Here is a 17,622-nt window from a genome sequence, read left to right on the forward strand (position 1 = left end):
CCCCCCAACACACTACAGGAAGCCTGTGGCAGCAGCTTCACAGAGCTTGACCTGGCTTAGTACCTGCTCAAGTGTTTCTGACACTGCTCTCCAGGAGCCACTACATGCTGAAATCAGCTCTCCTAACATAGAAAAGACTGAATCTGTACCCACACATAGATCCTCAGTGCCTAGACACAGAGAAACATTTCCTCTAGTCCCAGATGTTTGGTTTGCACAGTGCCACACAGCTGGAGGCTGCCTTAGTCTAGGTGACAGCAGAGAAGGGCAGAGCTGGCTGGCAGGCAGCCATAAACCCAGAGAACAAGACGGAAGGTGAGCCACTCCAGGCAGGAAATGTCAGCTCCCCTGGGCTTGGGCACCACTCTTTGTAGACCAGAGAAGAAATTGTCTTTGTTGGTTCATATGGGCTGGATGGTCCCTGGAAGTTGTGATTATAGTGGGCAGATTCTGGTTTTAGGGCCCAAGTAGTAAGTTTTTGTCTCTCTCTAGCACCCACCTTACATTTTTCTTGGGAAGACAGTTGGAAGCACTCGATCACTCAGAGATGAGGCAGCCTCTCTAGAGGAAAGAGGTTTTTCATTTTAATTAGGCACTTGAGTCATGGTACTTGTCTTGCATAAAGGAACTGCAGCTACAAATGAGCCCATTTTTTCTCATCTCTGTCAAGTGTCCAAAGTGGAAAGGCCAGGCCAATCCGTGGGGTGTCTTGTCTCCAAAGAGGCAGCTCTGTGTTTACAGAGAACTGCCATTCAGAGATGTTTTATGAACTCAGCCAGAAGAGTCACCTTCAGGGCCTGGCCATGGAAGTCCTGGAGCTCGAGCTGTCGCTGCAGTGGCCCTGTTTCTCTGTGTCTAGGGTGAGCTGTGACTGGTTAGGCCTGGCTTTGAGCCACTGGAGCCTGGCTTTTTTCTCTTGAGTGAGAAAAATCTTCTGTTGAGCAGAATGACATCTTTGGTTGCTTTGCCCCTCTAGGCTTCAGGTTAATTTGTGCAGAAAGGAAATGACAAGAACCCTCAGATTCTCTCACATTTGATGTGAGCCCCACACACTGAAGCAGCCCCTCATTGAGATGATAGCCATTGTGAAAAGCACTGTCATTGGCGTTAGTGCCCAGGCATCACACTAACCACATGGTTTGTGGTTAGGAATGTGTCATATCCAGGATCCTTTGGTCAGAATGCTAGAGACAATGGGGTTATCTCTAAACATATCTGCCTTTAAAGAAAAGTTTTATGTTTTTTAAAAATACTCAATTGAAAAAGAAAAAATCAGAGAGTGCTGAAAAATATATAAAAAGGAGTAAAAGCTCCTCAGATATAACTGAGCAGTAATCACTGCCTACATCTTTATTTTATTTATTTATTTATTTATTTTTGTATTAAATTCTTTTATTGGTACATTGTAGGTATACAACACAATTACATTTCTCATTGGGAATTGTACCTTTACATAATGCATCTTGGTTCTTATTTTTTTCCCCATTCCTAGCCCTCCCTTCACGCCCTCCACCCTTCCTTATTTACAAAGACTTTATTTCCATTTTTTCCATTTCTCATCATTTTTCCTTTCTCTTCTTTCCTTTCCCCTGCCCCTCCCACTACCCCTATCCCTTTGGACCTTTTCTTCCTATTTTACATTATCGATTATTCATTCTAATCATTGGTACATTTTAGGTATACAATATAATGACATTCATCATTGGAAATTTGCACCTTTACATAATCTCTCTTGGTTCTTATTTTTCACCCTTGCCCAGCCCTCCCTTCAACCCCTCCAGTCCTCCCTATTTACAAAGATTTTGTTCCTATTTTTCCATTTTCTCATATTAATCCCATTCCCTTCTATCCTTTCCCCTAGCCCTCTCACTTCCTTCCCCTTTGCCCCTTTTCTTCCTATTTCACATTACCTATTATACATTTTAGTCCTTATTTACACTTTCAGTTTCTCACACCAGAGAAACTATTCGGTATTTACACGTGTGTCCTATTTATTTCACTTAAGAGTATCGCCTCAATGTGCATCCACTTAGCTATAAATGTCTCTAATTTCTCATTTTTTATGGCTGATTAGTACTCCATTTTATAAAAAACCACATTTTCTTTATCCAGTCTCCAGTTGATGGGCATTTGGGCTGTTTCCAACTTTTAGCTATTACAAACTGCGCTGCTATGAACATATGCACATATATCACTGTGATATGATTCTTTTAATTCTTTGGGGATGATCCCCAGCAGTGGAATAGTGGGGTCAAATGGGACTTTCAGTCCTAGTTCTTTGAGGTATCTCCATACTGATTTCCACAGTGCTTGCACCAGTCTACACTCCCACCAGCAGTGGAGCAGGGTTCCTCTTTCCCCACAGCCCCACCAGCATTTGTTATTGGTTGATTTCATGATAGCAGCCATTCTTTCTGGAGTGAAGTGGAATCTCAGCATTGTTTTCATTTGCATCTCTCGAATGACCAGTGATGTTGAACATTTTTTCATGTATTTATTTGCTATTTCTATTTCTTTGTCTGAGAAATGTCTGTTCATTTCAGATGCTCATTTTTCGATTGGGTCTTTAAATTTGGGAGGTCTGATCTTTTTAAGTTCTTTATAGATTCGAGATAGTAGACCTTTGTCTGAGGAAGAGCAGGTGAAGATTTTTTCCCACATTGTGGGTCGTCTCTTCACACTGCTGGTGGTTTCTCTTGCTGTGAAGAAGCCTTTTAATAAGAAGAGATCCCACTTGTTGATTGTTTGTGCTAGTTCACGGGCAACTGAGGTTTTGTTCATAAAATCTTTTCTTACACAGATGTCTTCAAGGGTTCTACCTAACCTCTGTTCCAACTGGTTCAGAGTTTCTATTTTAATATTTAGATCTTTAATCCATTTTGATTTTAGTTTAGTGCATGGTGAGAAATACAGGTCTAGTTTTAATCTTTGGCAAGTTGAAACCCAATTTTTCCAGCACCATTTATTAAAGAGGCTATCTTTCCTCCAGTGAGGGTGTTTGGCTCCTTTGTTGAAGATGAGATGGCTGAGTATGTCTGGTGTTGTTTCTGCATCTTCTAATCTGTTCCACTGGTCCTCAAGTGTGTTTCTTTGCCAGTACCATGCTGTTTTTATCACAGTAGCTTTGTAGTAGAGTTGCAGGTTGGGGATTGTGATACCCCCAGCCATGTCTCTGTTACCTAGAATTGCTTTTGCTATTCTGGGTCTCTTCTTGTTCTAAATGAATTTTTGGATTGTTTTCTCAAGGTCCGTGAAGTATGCTGCTGGGATCTCAATTGGAATTGCATTGAATCTATATAGAAGTTTTGGAAGTATGGCCATTTTCACTATATTAATCCTTCCTACCCAGGAGCAGGGGATGTCTGTCCATTTTCTGATATCATCTTCAATCTCTCTTTTCAGAGTGCTATAGTTTTCAGAGAAGAGGTTTTTGATTTCTTTCATTAGGTTGATTCCTAGGTATTTCAGTTTTTTGGATGCTATTGTGAAAGGAATTGTTTGCCTTATTTCTCTCTCAGTGAGTCTGTCATTGGTGTAGAGGAAAGCTATTGATTTTTGTGTGTTGACCTTGTAACCAGCTACTTGACTGAATTTGGTCATTAAGTCTAGAAGACTTTTGGTGGAGTTCTTGGGGTCTTCTATATAGAGTATCCTGTCATCTGCAAATAATGACAATTTGACTTCTTCATTTCCTATCTTTATTCCTTTTATTTCTTTCTCTTGTCTAATTGCCATGGCTGATATTTCCAAAACTATATTGAACAGGAGTGGTGATAGTGGACATCCTTGTCTTGTTCCTGATTTTAGTGTGAAGGATTTCAGTTTTGGACCATTTAGTATGATATTGGCTGTTGGTTTTTCATAGATGGCTTCTATCAGTTTGAGGTAGAGACCATCTATTCCAATTTTTTGTAGGGTTTTTATCATAAATGCATGTTGGATTTTGTCAAATGCTTTTTCTGTGTCTATGGAGATGATCATATGGTTTTTGTCCTTGGCTCTATTGATATAGTGTATTACATTGATTGATTTGCGTATATTGAACCATCCCTACATCCCCGGGATGAATCCCACTTGATCAGGGTGTATGATCTCCTTGATCTTCTGCATTCTGTTTGCCAGTATCTTATTAAGGATTTTTGCATCTATGTTCATTAGTGAGATTGGCCTATAGTTTTCTTTTTCAGTTGGGTCCTTCTCTGCTTTGGGGATCAAGGTGATGCTTCCTTCTAGGAATGAATTTGGGAGTATTGCTTCCCTTTCAATTTCATTGAAGAGTTTAAACAGTAGTGGCAGCAGTTCCTCTCTAAATGTCTTGTAGAATTCAGCAGTGAAGCCATCAGGGCCCATGCTTTTCTTAGTTGATAAGTTTTTAATTACATTTTCAATTTCATTGGTTGATATTGGGTTGTTCAGAATTTTTAGGTGTTCTTCGTTCAACTTTGGTAATTCATATGTATGTAGGAATCTGTCCATTTCTTCTGTGTTTTCCATCTTATTGGCGTATAGGTTCTGGAAGTAGCTATTGATGATCCTCTGGATTTCTGCTGAGTCTGTTGTAATTTCACCCTTTTCTTTCCTAATTGCAAGGATTTGGGCCTTTTCTTTCCTTTTTCTGACAAGGTTGGCTAAGGGTTTGTCAATTTTGTTGGTTCTTTTGAAGAACCAACTCTTGGCTTCATTGATTTTTTTGTATCATTCTCTTAGTCTCCATTGCATTGATTTCTCCTCTGATCTTTATAATTTCCCCCCTTGTATGAGCTTTGACGTTGTTCTACTCTTCTTTTTCTAGAAGCTTGAGGTTCAGCATCAGGTTGTTTAATTGGGCTCGTTCTGTTTTCCTAATATGCGTATTCACTGCTATGAATTTCCCTCATAAGACTGCTTTCATTGTGTCCCATAGATTCTGATATGTTGTATTGTCATTATCATTTAATTGAAGGAACTGTCTGATTTCTTCTTTAATTTTCTCTATGACCCATTGGTTATTCAGAAGTGTGTTGTTCAATTTCCATGTGTTTATGAAATTTTTTGAGTTTCTTTTGCTATGGATCTTCCATTTCATCGCACTATGGTCTGATAATATACAGGGGATAACTTCAATTCCTTTGCACTTACCTAAACATGTTCTATGTGTGAGTATGTGGTCTGTTTTGGAGAATGACCCATGTGCAGCTGAGAAGTATGTGTATTCTGATTTTGTGGGGTGGAAGACTCTGTAAACATCTGTTAAGTTCATTTGTTCAAGAGTTCGATTGAGTTCTAGTATTTCATTGCTTATTTTTAGTCTAGTTGATCTATTTGTGACAGTGAGGTGTTGAGGTCCCCCACTACAATTGTATTAGTGCATATGTGACTTTTCATGTCCATTAGTATTTGTTTTATATAGTTTGGTGCCCTAGAGTTTGGTGCATAGATATTTATGATTGTCATCTCTTCCTCTTGGATTCTTCCCTTTACAAGGATGTAGTGTCCTTCTTCATCTCTCTTAGTCAGTTTTGGTTTGAAATCTACTTGATCTGCCAAGAGGATAGCTACTCCTGCTTTTTTTCGGGTTCCTGTCGCATGCAGTATTGTTTTCCACCCTTTAACTTTCAGTTTATGAGTTTCCTTTTGAATTAAGTGTGTTTCTTGTATGCAGCATATTGTTAGATTTTGCTTCTTGACCCATTCTGCCAGTCTATTTCTTTTGATTGGTGAATTGAGACCATTAACGTTGATGGTTATAACTGAAACGTATTGACTTGTCATTGGCATGACTTTTTCTTTTTGTTGGGTTCTCCCCCTTTACATTTAATTTCTTGTCATGCCAGATGGGTTCATTCTGCTTTGCTTCCTGGGGTTGTGATCCTCAATGTCGGTTCCTAGGATATTGTGTAAAATTCTTTGGAGTGCTGGTTTGGTATTCACAAAGTTCCTAAGGTGCTGTTTGTCATGAAAGTATCTTATTTCTCCATCCATTTTGAAAGATAGTTTTGCAGGGTACATCAATCTGGGTTGGAGGGTGTTTTCTTTTAGAGCTTGGAATATGCCACTCGAAGCTCTTCTTGCCTTGATGGTTTGTGTTGAGAAGTCCGCTGTCATTCTGATGGGCTTTCCTTTGTATGTGATTTGTTTCCTTTCTCTGACTGCTTGTAGAACTTTGTTCTTCTGTTGAGTTTCTGGAATCTTAGCTATTATATGCCTATGTGTAAATTTTTTTTGATCAAGGCTATTTGGAGTCCTATATGCCTCACTTTTCTGTATGTCAAGCTCTTTTCCCCTGCTTGGGAAGTTTTCTGCCATTATTTCTGTGAAGAGATTTTTTATGTCATCTGCACTCTCTCCTGTTTCTTCATTGAGCCCAATCAGTCTTATGTTATTCTTCTTTGCATCATCTAGCAGCTGCTGGATTGATTTCTCATGTTCCCTTATAATTTTGAAGCAATTTTTCTTTTCCTGGTCATTAATTGCAATCTTATCTTCTGTATCTGAAATTCTGTCCTCACATTGGCTCATTCTGCTGTGTAGACTTTCAATGGAGTTTTTCCTGTCCTGGAAATCTATTTGCATCTGTTTTATGGATTCCATTTGTTTCTTATGTTGGGATTCCATCATGTTCCTGCGCTCCTCTGTAGATTTATTAATCATGTCTTGCACTAGGGGCTCAATTTCTCCTGTTATCTGAGAAATTATTTCTGATTTTAATTTTTCCAGATCCCCTTTTGTTGCCAGTTCAGTGGGTCCAGGTGGTTGAGTATCAGAGTGTTCCATCTCATTTCCCTTTGGGGTTGCTGTAGGTGATCTGGAAGTCTGGTTTTGAGACTTATTTACATGTTTTCCCATTTCGACTGGGGTGGGGGGCTGTTAGCGCCTGCATGGATTACCTCCTCTGAGCTGGGTGAGGTGGGACAGGGGCCGGGAGCAGTGGTAGGGATGGTCACCCAAAAGCCCTTTCCTGTGGGCTGGGAGCAGTGGGAAGGATGGTGGCCACGAAGCCCCTTCCTCTGGACCAGGAGCAGTGGGATGGTGGCTCAGAAGCCCCTCCCTCTGTGCCAGGAGCGGTGGGAGGGATTGTGGCCTGGAAGCCCCTTCCTCTGGGCCAGGAGTAGAGGGACAGAAGGTGGCCCAAAAGCCCTTTCCCCTGGGCTGGGAGCAGCGGGAGGGATGGTGACCAGGAAGCCCCTTCCTCTGGACGAGGAGCAGTGGGACGACGGCTCAGAAGCCCCTAGCTCTGGGCTGGGAACAGCAGGACTCAGTACCTTGGTCTGGTGGTCTGGTGTCCTCTGCATCTTTGTAGTGTGGAACCAGGTGCCCGCCTGTTTGCAGCGGGGTGATTCGGTGTCTTCTGAGCCACTGAGGACATCAGTAGGGCATGCACAGACCTTCCTGTGTGCAGCGGGCTGATTCGGCGTGTGTTCCGCACAACTGGGGACCTCGGTAGGGCGTGGGCAGACCTGCCTGTCCTGCAGCGTGCTGATTCGGCGTCTTCCGCGGGACTCAGGACCTCAGTAGGGCGTGCACAGACCTGCCTGTCTGCAGCGGGCTCCCTACATCTTTATTGAATAGCATTCTAGATAGTCCTTTATGTATATGTCTGCATTTAGAGCTAGGTATATAATTTCATACTAGTGAGAAAATTCCCAAAGTTCAGTTTTATAACTCATTAAACTCAGTGTATTGTGGACATTCCATACAAATGAATATACATCTGTGGCATCGCTTTTAAAACTTTTTTTATTAGGGAATATCCTGATGCACCTGTACTTTAAGTATAAATACACAAATGCATACATGCACATACGCATGCACTGTCCCATGTTCATCACTCAGTTTTTAACAGTTATCAGTTTATGGTCGATCTTATTTTAGCCCCTTCTTTTATTTCCCATTGTTATTTTGTATAGTGTTAAATACACATAACATAAAATTCAATCTTAATCACATTTAACACATCCACGGTATTGTACAATCATCACTTCTATCTAGTTTCAGAACATTTTTATCACCCCAAAGGAAGCCCCATACCTATTAAGCAGTCGCTCTCTATTTCTGCCTCCCTTACCCCTGGCAACCACTGATCTGCTTTTCCTTTATAATTTTACTTGTTTATTTAGTTTTTTGGTTTTTGGGGGGAGATTTTTTTTTTTTTTTGAGGCAAGGTCTCATTATGTAGTTTAGACTGGCCTTGAACTCGATATGTAACCTAGACTGGCCTCAAATGGTGATCCTCTTGTTTATCCTCCTGAGTGCTGGGATTACAGACATGTGCCACAATGCCTGGCTCCTTCATAATTTTAAAGCAAACTCCATTGCAAATATTTTACTGTATGTCTCTAAAAAACAAGAATTCTTAAAAGCATAAATTCAAAATCATTATCCCATCTAAAATCACAAGTCTTTTTTCTTTTTATTAGTGTGTGCTTGTATTACAGAATAGTGATGGTCGTTTTGGGGAATTAGTACATGCGTCTAGCATATCTTGCTCATTTTCAGTTTCTTTACCCCTCTCACTTTCCTCCACTTCCCTGATCCCCTTCCCTATTTCCAAGAGTCTACTTTCTAGTTTCCTATCATCACTCCTGTCTTTCTTTTCTTTCTTTCTATTTTAGGTTTCTCATGTAGGAGAAAGCATGTGATATTTAACTTTCTGAGACTGACTTATTTCAATTAGCATGATGCTCTCAGGTTCTTCTTTATGGTAGTATAATATATATATTATATGTATTATATATTACATATAATTCCACATGTTTTTTTATCCATTCATCTGTTGATGGGCATTTAGGCTGTTTCCAAATATTAGCTCTTGTGAATTGCACTGCTATAAACACAAGTATATATATATATATATATATATATATATATATATACACACACACACACACACATATATATCACTTAATATGATGTCTTTTGGGGATATACACAGGAGAGGTATAGCTGTGTCAAATGGAATTAAATTATAATTCTTTAATATCATCTGTTCAAATACCTGATTATAATATCACTATTAATGGTACATTATATTTTATTAGCTGAATATATCATAATATAGTTGAACAGTTTTGAAACATTCAAGTGTTTGTAGTGTTTCCTATTTTCGAAAAGGCACGGGGATAAGTATTTTTGTGCTCACATTCCTTTTCCTTTTCTTTTTTCTGCATTGGTGCAATTATTTCCTAAGGGTATATTCTAGAAAAAAAAATTGCAGTGTCAAGTGCATGTTTCACATTTGGATACTGTTGCCAAATTATCTTCAGTCAATTTTTTCTTTACTTTCCTTAGCAAAAAAAAAAAAAAAAAAAACCCAAACAAACAAAAAGCACAGCTTGGCAAAGGGAAGATTCTCCCCAGAAATACTTACCTGTTCATCCTTTCATATCACTCACGTGGAAGTGATGCTGCTCTTCTGTTTGTACAGAGATGCCACGTCACATGGGTTTCTCAGATCCAGACACAGCTCAAGGCTATCACTAGATAACCAGATGCTGGAAGAAAATGCCGTAGCTCCCGCAGTGACAGTCCATGCTGCTCTTCTTCCAAGGGAAGGCATGGAGCTGGTGGAGAATAGTGCCTGGGAGAGTGGCAAGACAGAAGCCCTCATTAGCAGAGCTGGACTTGTTTGCACTCAATGGTCTGGCGGCCCTGGGAGCTGGCAGGTGGAAATCAATACTCTGTCTTTTGGTGAAGAGGGAGGAAGCGGAAACTTAATGGATGAAAAAAAATATTCTCTGCTGCCCTCTTAAACTTGATTCCATATGGTATTAAATTCAATAGAGTGACATTAAAGGGATTTAAAAAGAGGAAATGAAAACATCTCTCTGCTCCCAGCCATTGCTGCTCCTGTGGGCCCTGCTCAAACCACACATGCTCATGTGCACTGGATAACATAGTGATCGTGCTGAGTTTTCTCCTGTCCCTGGGCAGTTGGACATCAGTGTTCCAGGTAGCTCTGCTGTTTTGTTGTCATTGTTCTTTTTTATTTTGAAACAGTATCTGACTAAGTTGCTGAAGCTGGGCTCAGACTTGTGATTCTCTTGCCTCAGCCTCCCAGAGTGTTGTGATTATAGGTGTGCGCCACGATGCCCAGGTGCTCTCTGCAGTCCTTGTTGTCACTCTTTATGCTTGCTTCTGTTCCTTGTTGAGAGCCTGTCCCAAGTTTTCTTCCCTTGATGTCCTGCAGTTGGATACTTGAGAAGCTTGTACTTGGGACCTGTTACAAATACCATCTCCACATGACCATGCCCATGTTTTCAGCACCCTCTTGCTTCTGTAGTACTTCCCTAGGAAAAATCATACTGAGTAGGAAGTGTGAATGGGATTGTCCTATTGCCCAGTTGTTGTATAAAAATGGGTATGAATGCCCCCTGAGAAGGGCAAAAGATAGTTACTACAGAATAGGGAGAAAGCATTAGAAGTTCTGTTCAAACTGACTTAATTTTATCTTCTTTAATTTTTATGGATATTATACAATATACATAAAATATAAATCAAGTAGTATAACATGTATAATCTATAAATTTTTTTTCATACATTGGGGGATCATGATGGGCTGTGTAATCATAGCAGTTTGAAGAACTGGTTTGTGAGTCCTTCAGAGACCAGCACTACCTTCTGTTCTTACTCTGTCCCCACCTCCCAGCACAGTGCTTGGCACAGAGGTATTCTATAGACATTTGGCAAATGCTGTATACAGTGGTCCAGACAGCACTATCACCTAGTGAGCTCCTGAATGGATAGATGTTGGATACCTTGGCCTTCCTGACTTTTCTGGAGTGTACTTTGTTGCTTTGGAAGCTGGATAGAAGTGACTTCAAGTGACCAGAACCCACATCCTCTGCTCTTCCCTGGGAAACTCCAGAAAGAAAAATCACCTTTTGAGGAAAGTTTCCCCAGTACTTTCCAAAATGAAGTAGAAATAGAACTGAAAAGTCAAAAGAAGGGTTCAGTCTCATGCTGAAGTTGCTAGGACCCAAAAGAGCCCACAGCACCTGTGGTGGTTGAGTGCTGTCTTCCTTGGCAATGGCTGGTCCTTGCTGCCCACCACAGCTCGCCTGTGCAGTCCATGCCTCTTGCTCCTTCTCTCTCTCAGCACCTATTACATGGAAATCTGGCTTATGCACATAGACCCTTCCCCCCATTAGTGCTGGGAATACATTCCAAGACTCCAGTAGATGCCTGAAATAGTGGATGGTACTAAATTCTACATGCTATACTTTTCCTTATGTATACCTACCTATGGTAAATGTCTGTCTTTTTACTTAAACACTTTGCATCTTCCCTTTGGCACATCCAGGTTATCAGCCTCACTCTTCTTGCACTTTGGATCCATTATAAAGTAAAATAAGGATTATTTGAACACAAGCACTGTACTACTGTGGTGATTGATCTGATGAGAGAGGCACTACTAAGTGACTCAAGGGTGAGTAGCATATACAGCATGAATATGCTGGACAAAGGGATGATTTGCATCCAGGACAGTGCAAGATTTCAACATGTTGCTCAAAATGATATGCAGTTTAAAACTTAGGAATTGTTTATTTCTGGAATTTTCCAAGTAATATTTTTAGACTGTGGTTGAGCAAAGATGATGCCATGGAAAGTGAAGCCACAGATCGGGGGAACTAGTGTTCTGTCTCTTTCTCTTCAGTATTCTTTTGCTCATCAACTTTTCCTCTTAGACATACATTTTGTGTGTACCAGTCGGATTCTCATTCTGTACAAAATAAAATCCCTTAATCAAATTCAGTCGATTTAAAGCTGAATCTTTGAAATGAATGATCATTCGGGCTCATCATTTTATTCTTAAGAGGCTCATAACTCTAAGTGAAGGGAATGGCCTTGTTATTTAGTAGTATTTTAAAACTCTGAAGGCCAAGTAGGGTAGCACACACCTCTAAGCCCTGCTGCTCAGGAGGCTGAGGCAGGAGAATCACAAGTTGGAGGGCATACAGGAAAACATAGACTATCTCAAAATAAAAATGAAAATAAAAGGCAGAGGATGTAGTTCAGCGGAATAGCACTTGGCTAGCAAGCACAAGAACCTGAGTTCAATTCCCAGTACAACAACAACAACAAAAATGGTGAGTTCCCCTACAGCTTTCTACATCCCAATGCTTATGCTTTTGTTGTAAATATGTCATGGTGATCCATCTCTTCTCAGAATATGGCAACATGATTATCCAATAGCAGGTCCTATGGAGACATCCAGCCACTGGTGGCATAGCTCCTGAAAAAATTCTCTATTCTAGGTTTCTTCTTGTTCCAAATGAATTTTTGGATTGTTTTCCCAAGCTCTGTGAAGTATGCTGTTGGAATTTCAATTGGGATTGCATTGAATCTATATAGCAGTTTTGGAAGTATGGCCATTTTCACAATATTGGTTCTTCCTACCCAGGAGCAAGGGATGTCTTTCCATTTTCTAATATTCTCTTTGATCTATTTTTTCAGAGTGCTGTAGTTTTCAGAGTAGAGGTCTTTGATTTCTTTCGATAAGTTGATTCCTAGGTATTTCCATTTTTTGGATGCTATTGTGAAAGTTGTTTTTCCAGTTCTTCTTTCAGTGAGTCTTTTGTTCGTGTTCAGGAAGGCTATTGTTTTTTCTTGGCAACAAAGACCAGGTAGAGGGTAACACAGTCCCCAACTTGAAACTATACTACAAAACTACTGTGATAAAAACACCATGATACTGACAAAGAAACAGACCCAAGGATCAGTGGAACAGATTAGAAGATGCAGAAACAACTCCAGACACACTCAGCCACCTCGTCGTTGACAGAGGAGCCAAACACCCTCACTGGAGGAAAGAACCTCTTTAATAAATGGTGCTGGAAAAATTGAGTTTCAACTTGCCAAAGATTAAAACTAGACCTATATCTCTCACCATGCAATAAACTAAAATAGAAATGGATCAAAGATCTAAATGTTAAAACAGAAACAGTAAACTGACTGGAAGAGAGGTTAGGTAGACCTCTTGAAGACATTGGCGTAGGAAAAGATTCCATGAACAAAACCTCAGTCACATGTGAACTAGCATAAAGAATAGCATAAAGAACTGGGATCTTATTTAAAAGCTTCTGGAGCCAGCAGAAGCCACCAGCTTAGCCAGGTGGGCAGAGAGGATCTTGGCCATGTGGAGTCCTCCATCCAACCTGTGCCCCACCCACCAGCTACCAGCTTAGGAACCCCCGCTGCAGCTATGCCACCAGTGGCTGGATGTCTCCATAGGACCTACTATTGGATAATCATGTTGCCAATTCTGAGAAGAGATGGATCACCATGACATATTTACAACAAAAGCATAAGCAGAAGTGAACAACAGAAAGAGGGCCTCTCTCAGGCTCCTTGATGAAAACGGAAGCCCACTGGAAAAGTGAAGAGAATCTCTGCAATAAAGGCACACCAGACCACCATACTTGGTAAGTTGGAGGGGTCATCACCTCCTACTGGAACGTGAACTATCTTCAGGGGAAGGGCAGCTGGAACCTGCAGTAGAACCTTGCAGGGTTCAACCCTGCAGGAAGACAGGGAGCTCAACTTGGGACTTGCAGCTGGAAATCTGCCTGAATCTCACAGGTCTCCTACTGGCTTGCTGAGACTCACTGACTTATATCTGCACACTGCTGCCCACGTTGTCTATTGTGACAGCAGAGACATACCCTGAAAGAGGCCATTCATTTTTATTTTTTATTTGTTGTTTTCAAAGTTATTATTATTTTTTGCTCTTATTTTTAATTTAAAAAAAAATAACTTTATTATCAAACACACACACATACAAAAATTAAAACCATTCAAAGAAGAACAATGCAAAGGAAAAAAACTACAATAATATTCAAATACAGTAGAACTCAACCAAAACAAAACTGAAAAGCACTTAAACATTTTTCCATATAACTCAAAAAAGCATCTCAAGCACCAACAAGACACCAGAGGATGTGATTTGTTTCAGAAAGATCCCCAAAACCAACACTGAATAAATAGTGGTCTGGAAAAAAGCTCCAGTTAGCTAGCAGACTCCAGATAAGCCAACCTTCTCCCTTATTTAAATTTCGATACAGTCATATGACACACGATCGAAACACAATCCGAGAAATATGTTATTAGGCCATTTCATCTATGTGTATCCTTAATTACACTTTCAGTTTCTCACACTCCATTGAAGGTATTCACAGCAGATTAAGGGAATGTAAAGTGGAATATCAGATATAGAAGACAGGATTGTGGTTCATGACCATGAAAACAGAGATTTCTTAAAAATAGTAAGGGACCATGAAAAATCAATCCAGGAGCTGCTAGATGATGCAAAAAATAACAACATAAGACTAATAGGAATCCATGAAAAAGCAGGAGAATGTACAATTGACATAAAAAAACTGTTCACAGAAGTAATAGTAGAAAACTTCCCAGACAGAGGTGGAGAATTGGGCATACAGATAAGTGAGGCATATAGAACTCCAACTAGCCATGATCAAAAAAAAATCTATGCCCTAGACATAGAACAGTCAAGATCCCAGAAACTCAACAGAAGAACAAAATCCTACAGGCAGTTAGAGTAAAGAAGCAAATCACCTACAAAGGAAAGCCCATCAGAATCACAGCAGACTTCTCAACACAAACCATCAAATCAAGGATAGCCTGGAGTGAAGTATTTCAAGCCCTAAAAGAAAATAACTTCTGGGCCAGGGATTTAGCTCAGTGGTTTCGCTGCCTGCTGCGCAAGCGCAAGGACCTGAGTTTAATCCCCAGTACCAAAAAAACAAAAAACAAAGAAAATAACTTCCAACCTAGACTGTTGTATCCTGCAAAATTATCTTTCAAAATCGATTGGGAAATTAGATACTTCCATGACAAAGAACATCTGAGAAATTTCATGAACACCAAACTAGCACTCCAAACAATTCTAAACAATATCCTAGAAAAAGACAATGAAGGTCACAACCCCAGGAGGCCCAACAGAGTGAACCCACCAGGCAAGGCAAGAAACTAAGGGATAGGGGGAAAAATAAAAAAATAAAAGCTAACAACAGTAAAACATCATGACAAGGATGAGTCAATATCTACCAATTATAACCATCAATGTTAAGGGCCTCAATTCACCAGTCAAAAGAAATAGACTGGCAGAATGGATTAAGAAGCAAAATCCAACAATATGCTGTATACAAGAAACACATCTAACTCAAAAAGAAATTCGTAGACTGGAAGTAAAAGAATGGAAAACAGTTCTCCACGTAACAGGAACCTTGAAAAAAGCAGGGGTAGCAATCTTATTTGCAGACAAAGTAGATGTCAAACCAAAACTAATTAAGAGAGACAAAGATGGTCACTACATCCTTGTGAAGGGAACAGTCCAAGAGGAAGAGATGACAATCATAAATATGTATATACACCAAATACAAATGCCCCCAATTATACAAAACAAATATTAATGGACATGAAAAACCAAATAAGCACTAATACAATTGTAGTGGGGGACTTCAATACCCCACTATCACAAATAGACAGATCATCTAGACAAAAAATCAAAAATTCTAGAACTAAAAATTCTACAACTGAACCAAGCTATTGAGCAAATGGGCTTAATAGATGTTTACAGTGTGTTCCACTCTACAAAATCAGAATATACATTCTTTTCAGCTGCACATGGGTCATTCTCTAAATTAGAACACATGCTAGCTCATAGGACATGTTTTAGTAAATGTAAAAGAATTGCAGTTTCCCCCTGTATATTATCAGACCATAGTGCAATAAAATTGGAGATGAATAACATAAGAAACCGCAAAACCCCCACAAGCACGTGGAGATTGAATAACACCCTCCTGAACAACCAATGGGTCACAGAGGAAATTAAAGAAGAAATTAGACAGTTTGTACAAGAAAATGATCATGCCAGTACAAATACAGGAATCTATGGGACACAATGAAAGCAGTTCTACTTGGGAAATTCATACCAGTGAATGCCCATATTAGGAAAAAAGAGAGAACTCAAATAAACAACCTAATGCAGAACCTCAAGCTCCTAGAAAAAGAAGAGCATAACAAACCCAGGAACGGAACCCTTGTTCCTCTCATACAAGAGAGGAAATTATAAAGATCAGGGCAGAAATCAATGCAATGGGGAGTAAGAGAACGACACACAAAAAAATCAATGAATCAAAGAGTTGTTTTTTGAAAGAATAGATAAAATTGATAAAACTTTAGCCGACCTTATCAAAAAAAGGAAAGAAAAGGCTCAAATCCATGCAGTTAAGAATGAAAAAGGTGAAGCCACAACAGACCCAGCAGAAATCCAGAGGATCATCAATACCTACTTTGAGGACCTTTACTCTAATAAAATGGAAAACACAGAAGAAATGGACAGATTCCTAGATACATATGAATTGCCAAAGTTAAATGAAGAAGATATAGAAATTTTAAACACCCAATTACAATGAGTGAAATTGAAAATGTAATAAAAAATTTACCAACAAAAAAAAAGCCCATGTCCTGATGGCTTCACTGCTGAATTCTACAAGACATTTAAAGAACTATCGCCATTACTCTTTAAACTTATCAAGGAAATTGAAAGGGAAGCAAGGCTTCCAAATTCATTCCTGGAAACAAGTGTTACTTTAAATCCAAAACCAGGAAAAGAGCCAACCAAAAAAGAGAACTACAGGCCAATCTCACTAATGAACATAGATGCAAAAATCCTCAGCAAGATACTGGCAAACAGAATACAGAGGGTCATCAAGAAGATCATACACCCTGACCAAGTCAGATTTATCCCAGGGATGCAAGGATGGTTCAATATATGTAAATCAATAAATGTAACACACTATATTAACAGAGCCAAGGACAAAAACCATATGATCATCTCAATAGATGCAGAAGAAGCATTTGACAAAATCCAACACCCATTCATGATAAAAACCCTACAGAAAATTGGAATAGAAGGTCTTTATCTCAGCCTGATTAAGGCTACCTATGAAACACCAACAGCCAACATCATACTAAATGGTCAAAAACTGAAGACTTTCATGCTAAAATCAGGAACAAGACAAAGATGCCCACTATCACCACTCCTGTTCAATATAGTTCTGGAAACATTAGCCACAGCAATTAGAAAAGAGAAAGAAATAAAAGGAATAAAGATAGGAAAGGAAGAAGTGAAACTGTCATTATTTGCTGATGATATTATACTTTACATAGAAGACCCAAAAAAACTCCACCAAAAGACTTCTAGACTAATTGACAAATTCAGTAGAGTAGCTGGATACAAGGTCAACACTCAACAATCAATAGCCTTCTTATACACAAAAAACAGACTCACTGAGAGAGAAATTAGGGAAACAATTCCTTTTACAATAGCATCCCCAAAAAAGAAATATGTAGGAATCAATTAACCTATACATTGAAAACTACAGCACTTTAAAAAAAGAGATCGAAGAGGATATAAGAAAATGGAAAGACATCCCTTGTTCCTGGGTAGGAAGAACCAATACAGTGAAAACGACCATACTTCCAAAACTATTATATAAATTTAATGCAATGCTGATTGAAATTCTAATAGAACACAGAACTAGAGAAAACAATACAAAAATTCATTTGGAACCGGAAGAGACCTAGAATAGCAAAAGCAATTCTAGGCAACAGAGACGTGGC

General features: G+C 39.4%; 1 protein-coding gene and 1 pseudogene across 4 annotated transcripts in view; one reads left to right on the top strand and one right to left on the bottom strand.

Moving 5' to 3' along the window:
• Positions 1-9,354, bottom strand: part of LOC106009298 (RNA-binding protein 34 pseudogene) — a 30,375-nt pseudogene extending 21,021 nt beyond the window's left edge.
• Positions 1-17,622, top strand: part of Osbp2 (oxysterol binding protein 2) — a 253,877-nt gene that overhangs the window by 120,821 nt on the left and 115,434 nt on the right. The window lies entirely within an intron of this gene.

The sequence above is a fragment of the Heterocephalus glaber genome, unplaced genomic scaffold (genome assembly GCF_053883595.1).
Source record: "Heterocephalus glaber isolate CG9 unplaced genomic scaffold, H.glaber_assembly_v1.0 deba00001687, whole genome shotgun sequence".
Lineage (NCBI taxonomy): Eukaryota > Metazoa > Chordata > Mammalia > Rodentia > Bathyergidae > Heterocephalus > Heterocephalus glaber.